At 32.8% G+C, this 7,229-nt stretch overlaps 1 protein-coding gene and 1 pseudogene across 2 annotated transcripts in view; both read left to right on the forward strand.

Annotated features, from left to right (window-relative positions):
• LOC106471472 (alpha-ketoglutarate-dependent dioxygenase alkB homolog 7, mitochondrial-like) overlaps positions 1 to 1,241 on the forward strand; it is a 75,043-nt gene extending 73,802 nt beyond the window's left edge. For both annotated transcript variants that reach the window (XR_002613260.1, XR_002613261.1), the window contains one exon: positions 805 to 1,241. The gene's annotated coding sequence lies outside the window, so the exon portion shown is untranslated. The remainder of the gene's footprint in view (positions 1 to 804) is intronic.
• LOC111088881 overlaps positions 1 to 1,598 on the forward strand; it is a 2,832-nt pseudogene extending 1,234 nt beyond the window's left edge.
• The last annotated feature ends 5,631 nt before the right edge of the window (positions 1,599 to 7,229 follow it).

Consider the following 7,229-nt stretch of genomic DNA (forward strand, 5'->3'; position numbering starts at 1 on the left):
TACAGTCAACCTTAGTAGTTTACAAATTTACTTGTTCATGCTGTTAGCAAGGTTATACTTGCTTTTCGAAAAGGAAACTAATAACATGCATAAACGTTCACTCAATTTCAGATCACCCATCAAATCTAGTATAGTTGAACATGCCCTAGGAGATTGTGGCGTAGTCATCACATTTAGTATTTATAAGATTATAGCTAGGGTTAATGATGAATGAAGCATCCATATAAAGCAGTCTTCTGATTCACAGCCTAAGGCCTGAGATCTATGTCATTGAGTCAGCACATAGATTAATTTTAAGGCTATAAAATGTACAATTTGTTGCAGATTGTATTGGAGTGAGCATGTGGGCTGTTAGAGAGTGCATATTACAAGTTAGCTGTGCACTGCTGGACCAAAATTTAGAGCAGGGGATTATATTCTGGCCCAGGAAACGAAAATATACTATTATAATTGAAGTATTTTAGAGAATTTGTGGTTTTCCAGGTTGGCAAAATTTATATTTAAACCAAATACTATCATAAATATGCATTAAAATAGTTAAAAACAGCTGAAACCAAAACATGCAAAATAAATAAAACCAACATTGTGACAGTTTTTAATTTGTTTTTTATGTTTTAGCTGTTTTTAACCTAACCATACCATGCTTGAAACTAATAATTTTAAATAATAACTTTTACTGTTTAATTAGCTTATGCTTATTTATACAAACTTTGATCTCATCAATATGATCATTTTATTGTCTAACCCTTAATGAGAAATGTCTACATTTTGAAATTATTTTATATCTTTTTTTTTTCCTTTCAGAATTTTAGGTGCAATAGATGGTACCAACCTCTAAATCAAAGCTCCAATAGTATCTCCATCAACCTACATTAACATAAAAACTGTTGTTCTATACTACTGCAATCTGTTTGCTATAGTTGTATAATGTTCACTCACTGTTAAGCTGGAAAAGCTTAATCAATTCATGATGCCCATCTTTATTGACAATCAGGTCTTTATCGTGCTATTGAAATAAATCCAACAATGATGTTTCCAGTGGATAGTGATCTTGTATGAGATCCAGTATATCTATTGGAATATCACTTACTCATCCCATTCAAAGACAATGACAACTTAGGAAACAAAGAAAGAAAGTATAACTATAAACTGTCATTAGCACTCTTTTACCATTGAAAGAGCATTTGCCTTACTTGGAATATTTTGTCATTTGAAATATTTAGATATTACACAATTAGATAAGATTATCATCATTGTGGCATGTTGTATAATGCATAATATTTGCACTGAAGAAACTGATTATATATGTGAGAACAATCATGCAATGAAGGTAAAAAAATGTGGCTCTTACAATGAACAAAAACAACTGCAAGAAATATGTAACAACAAAGGTGTAATAGATATTAAATAGCAAATTTATTTGGCAAAGACAAAACTGTTTATTTAAACAATAAAATAACCAATATCAACTATAAGAACTTCAACTTAAATATTTTAAAATTTATCTGTTAATTTTTCCATAAGACTGAGAAATCAATCTTGGTTTCTCATTTTTTCCCCTGTTTCTTCTTTCCCTTGAATATTTTTTTATTTTTCTTAATGAATCCTCCAAATATTTCAAAATCATATTTAGTATTTACTTTAAATCATTGGTTTAATTCTAAAAATGATGCAGAATTGGTTTGTAAAAAAAAGGTTAATTATTATATACATTATCAGGAAATAAAAAAATAAATACAGTAATTCACACTTATGTGAAATATAATGCATTTCTTCACATTTTAGTAATACTTTCTACTCAAAATACACATTTTTATTACATGTTATTCATCATATGTAGATTACTATTGAAAATATTGTTTAAGGGTTTTATGACTTTTGATCAAGAAAACTTTTTTTTCAGATTATCTTAAAGAAATCTACAGATTAATTATAAAGTAATTGAGTTTTGGAAAGCACACAAGTATTTAGTTTGAAAAATAGAATTTGAAAACCAATACAACTTTTACACTTAACAAGGTTATATGATTTCAAGGACTTAAAATCCGTTTTTGTCTCTTGAGTCTTTCTAACTTAGTTTTTTCTATATCTTTAGATAATTATTTTCAGTATTGTTTTTGATTGTATTAAATTTGATTTATTACCATCAATTAATCTTATCCTGCTATATATGTGCTTAAATTTACATGAAATGGGTTTTGTTTATTTCAGACCAAAACTACTTCAAATAAAATATAAAAATTTACCTATTTTACTTCATTGCATTTGATTGAAAAGCATTGTTCAAATCTTCCACCAAACTAATAAGTTGGAGGATTGGTTCCCAAACTCATTGGAAACTTGTAGGAAAAGATGTAGCATCATGTTTCTTCCATTCAAAAATATTAGTAATAATAGGCACCTAATATAACAACTTAAAGAGGTTTATCATTAAATATGCAATATCTGATTATATTGATTCAGCCTACACATTACAAATTGATTATTATTTAGAAGCAGTAAACATAGAACTGTATTTATTTTTTTACTCTTCCTACTTCATAATCAAATATTAATAAATCATCAGTTTTTACATGTGGTGTTACTAAAACTACACTTTCATCATATGACATGAAATACATGCAAGTATTTCACATATAAATACTGGATTCTGTCATAACGCTTACTCTGTCCTCACCTACCAAAAACCGATTGTTTTGAGCATGCTCTGGTCACCACATCAATTGTTAAACATTCATGTCATTAACATTAGCTTCAGAGAAGTTGGGCCATGTTTGGAGGAACCTGAGGAATAAATATATTGTGTGTGATTGACATTTCTGTATCATTGTTTCTAAAAACATCTTGACTTAATTTCCCATCAGTTCTTAGATCTACTTTATCACATACAAAGAAGGATGTTCTATCACTAGGGCACCTATTTTTATCACCACCTTATATTTTCTTAGTACTTTAACAGGGTGACTTGTGATGAAGGTTAAAATGCCATTAGAGATTTTTTGCCAAACATTATCTAATAATTTTGGATAACATTTTATTAAATCCATACTCAACAGCGAAAATGTGGGTTCAGTGTCAGCTTACAAATCACAATCTATTGTAACAGGCTGCTCTATCGTGGGAATGAGAAAGCGTCATTTAGGGCAACAAGATACCAATTACAATAGATTTATTTAAAAACCCAGGGTAGGGAGTGGGTACACAAAACAACCAACTTGAGGAAATTTACAAATAAAGCAAGGAATAAATGATACCGAGTCCAATTCTACACCAAAAATGTACACTTTATTAACATAAAGATATGAAGGCTTATAATGAATGAAAAACATCTATTATGTAAAAGTTTACCCTTTCAGTAACTTATATTAGTTCCATAATGTTTCTAACCGTATCAACATTACTTATTTAACTTTAACAACTTTATACATCATATTTTCACCTGGCAATATTATTAGTCAAAGGAGAGTAGCAGGTATAGATAAACTGTCATTTCATGTCTGTATATCTTGGGAACTTAGCTAATAGAACTGGAGCACCTGGAAAGTCTGGAACCCTCTGGATCAACCTCGAGGCCAGGAACAACCCTGATGTTTGGGACAACCACACACTTTGTCCAGAGACATCAATTTTTATATGGTATTGCAACATAATCCATTCAAGCTCATGGGGGTAGACTTTGAGGTGATTGGTCCAGCAATTATAGTGGACTCGTCTCTTTTTAGTGATTGTGCCCAGTGTACCTGTGTATACAATTTCTCATCATGTCTAGTCAGTCTTGAATAAACATCTTTCCAGTCAGATTACAATTGTTGGTACTTTGTGGATACTTTCACATCCGTGAACACATTTGTTTAGACTTAAACAACCGTCAAGCTATAATCATCTTACTTCTCACTAATATGCACATGATGTTTAGTACAATGTAAGTTGTTCCTGACAGGTGTGTTCAACGTTTGCCTTTCATTAGCATTTCACAACTAATATTTTGCAACACTTCCACAAGTCTATAGCTTAGATCATTAAAAACTTAGTTGAAGCATTGTTTATTTTAAAGTGGCAGTTCAGTTCGTGAGAAAGCTTAGTCTAAACATTTGTCTGATATTTTGCAACATGACCATAAGTCTGTAGTTAGCCTGTGTGAAAGTGTAGTTGTGAAGCATTTGTATATTTTAAAGCGCTTAACTATTCCCTTAATTCTTAACCTAACAGTTGGTGGAATATTGTTGACACTGAATATTCTGGGGTGTTTTGCTTTTACTTGTGGTGTAACTTCCTGCCTTTGGCCCTACCAGGTGTCAAGTTTTTTGGAGCTGCTCTACCCATATGTTAGATGGGCTTATTTTGTGAGTCCCATGTCTCCTTGTGCTTTTGGCAATGCATAAGCCTTCTTCTGCTAATATTGTTCTGGATTCTAAAGTTTGCTGCGATATGTCCTAACCTTCCATAGTTGTAACGTTTAGATTTTTTTGCTTCTTAATTTGTCACCATATAGTTCTTTGTATACCTATAGGAGATTCTCTGTAATATGCAAGACCAGGACAATCTCTAGCAAAGTGACTTCTTAAACAATTGAAGCACTACAAATGATCACGTAATATAAATTGAGATGGTTCTTTCCTGATAAAATGTATCGGATATTGCTTTGGTTCATATGCTCTTTTTTTTCTGATCTATTCTCTTGTTGCACTTTCTATCAAATCAACTTGAGTTATTGCAGATGTGTTAGCTTCAATAACTGTCAGATGCATAAGGCTATAACTAATCATTTTTCATATTTTGACATTAGTGTGTCCTGAATCCAAATAAGTTCATTTGGGTGATTATAAATCCTCCATAACTTATTTCCTAATTCTTGTAATTTATGCCTAAAGACACAGACTTATTTCCCTTGCTAGTGCATTTTATGTTAATCAACTTCATATAGTATTAAGAGTTTTTCTTTACCTATACTTAGCTGTCAGTGCTAATTAGCCCTGTAAATTTGCTCTCCCTAACAGGTGCAAATATATGGTCTGTGTTATTAGCATTTTGATTATGAATAGGGCTTTCTTGCAAGGGTAGGTTGGTGGCCGTATTCTAGTGTGGTATTTTGCACCACCTTCTAGTACATTTTTAATATCTTCGTATTCCATAGCTGTTTTGAATCTTTAGATATACATATATACACAATTATATTTACTTCAATACTACTTAGTTTATTTATAGCTGGCCAGGTGGTTAGTGAGCTCAACTCGCGGGTTCGAATGCCCGTCACACCAAACATGCTCGACCTTTCAGTCGTGGGGGAGGGGGGGTGTTATAATGTGACGGTAAATCCCACTATTCGTTGGTAAAAAAGTTGGCGGTGGGTGGTGATGACTAGCTGCCTTCCCTCTAGTCTTACACTGCTAAATTAGGGATGGCTAGCGCAAATAGCCCTCGTGCAGCTTTGCGCGAAATCCATAACTAACAAACTTTACTTATAGCTAATTCATTATTTACTTTCATGTTCTTTCTCTCAGGTTTTTATGTATGTGTGGGTGGGCAAGATTCTTAACAGTAGCTGTGTGTAACTTGTTGGTGATAAATTTCAATGATAAACAAGCTGCACACAATCCACTTTTTTTAAAATAACATATTAAAACAAGTAAAACGGATATACAAATGTTCATTACACTGTTGGTTATCACAGTTGTATCCAGAGCTTCAAATAATTCTCTTTTTCATCAAATTACACAAAGACTGGTTCAGTTACTTCAGAACAACAATTTGACAAGATGAATCATTATCCTCTGTTCTGTTATTACAATACAATCGGGGAAAATTATATATAATATATTAAAACAAATCAAACATATATACAAATTTTCATTACACTGTTGGTTTTTGTAGTTGTATCCAGAGCTTCAAATAATTCTTCTTTTTTTTCATCAAATTACACAGACTGGTTCAGTTACTTCAGAACACAATTTGACAACATGAATCATTCTCCTCTCTTTTGTTGTTACAATAATTTCAGTTATGTTACGCTGCTGGTCACCAGAGTTGTATCCAGAACTTTAAATAACTTTTTTCATCAAAAATCCACACAGGTTTGATCAATTACCTTAGAACACAATTGAGAAGACAAATTCTTCTTCTTTACTCTGTTGTTACAATACAGTCTGTGATGATTTTAATTTTAAAAAAGTGCCACTATACCCTCTTTATGGCTAAACACACAATCTATTTTACTTGAACTACATTTGGATGAGTATTTACAAAAAACCCAACTGAGGCCTATAACTTTCCATACACTACAAAATATTATGATGTATTAATACTTGAAAAAAACTTAGAACATGATGCAATAATACAACATTCGCCAATTTACAATTGAACTACACAACATATGATTTGCACTGTTATGTAAAAAAAACCTGTAATAAACTATCACTTCTAAAAATAGCTAAATTTAACACCCATGCTATACTTAAATGGAAACAGTCATGTATACCTAACAATAAGCCTCTCTTGAAGAAATATGTTTACAATATTCTTTGATAGCTTGCTTAGGCAGAGTATTCATGATGAAACTTTGTAGAATGGATGGCAACTGCCTGTTGTAGAAACACGTGTAGAGGACGACGTTTCGAAAGTCTTCCGCCTTTCACTTATTTATTTATACTCTGGGTGGTAATTTTGGTTACGTTCTTTCAACCTCAACGTGTTTGAGGACAACCAGGGGTGTTCAGAAGCTTTTATCCACCTCTCTTCAACCCCGCTGTTTGGTGAGGGATGTACATATTCGTGACTATTATAGTTTGTCCTGGATTTGGTTTGACTGGGTCTGGAGCATACATTAAGCTCAGAAAATCAGGCAGCGGCGCCTTCGAGGATGCGTCGGGTGGGATAAAGCACTAGGGCTAAAACTTTTGGGTGTGGGAGGAGGCCGTCTGTCGGTCCTTTTCAGGGCTAGGAGGAGGACCGTGGTCCAATTCTCAGAATTTTGATGTGGGGGAAACGGGAGTACCCTGATAAAACCCACTTTCACTGGTCAGGCACCGAATAATCTACCTGACCAGTGCCCAAAGCTGAAAAAGAAATTTCTTTCACTTACTTGGTGAGTGTTTATGTGTTTTTTAGGCTGTTTATGTAATTGAATGGTGATATGTATGTGTTCCAAGTTTCTGGTGTTAGAGCTAATTGTTTGAACTGTTTGGTCTGTGTGAAGCAAAGGGAAATTTCTGAGGAAATTTCATCCATTGCTT

The sequence above is a fragment of the Limulus polyphemus genome, unplaced genomic scaffold (assembly GCF_000517525.1).
Source record: "Limulus polyphemus unplaced genomic scaffold, Limulus_polyphemus-2.1.2 Scaffold4642, whole genome shotgun sequence".
In the NCBI taxonomy this organism is placed as follows: Eukaryota; Metazoa; Arthropoda; class Merostomata; order Xiphosura; family Limulidae; genus Limulus; species Limulus polyphemus.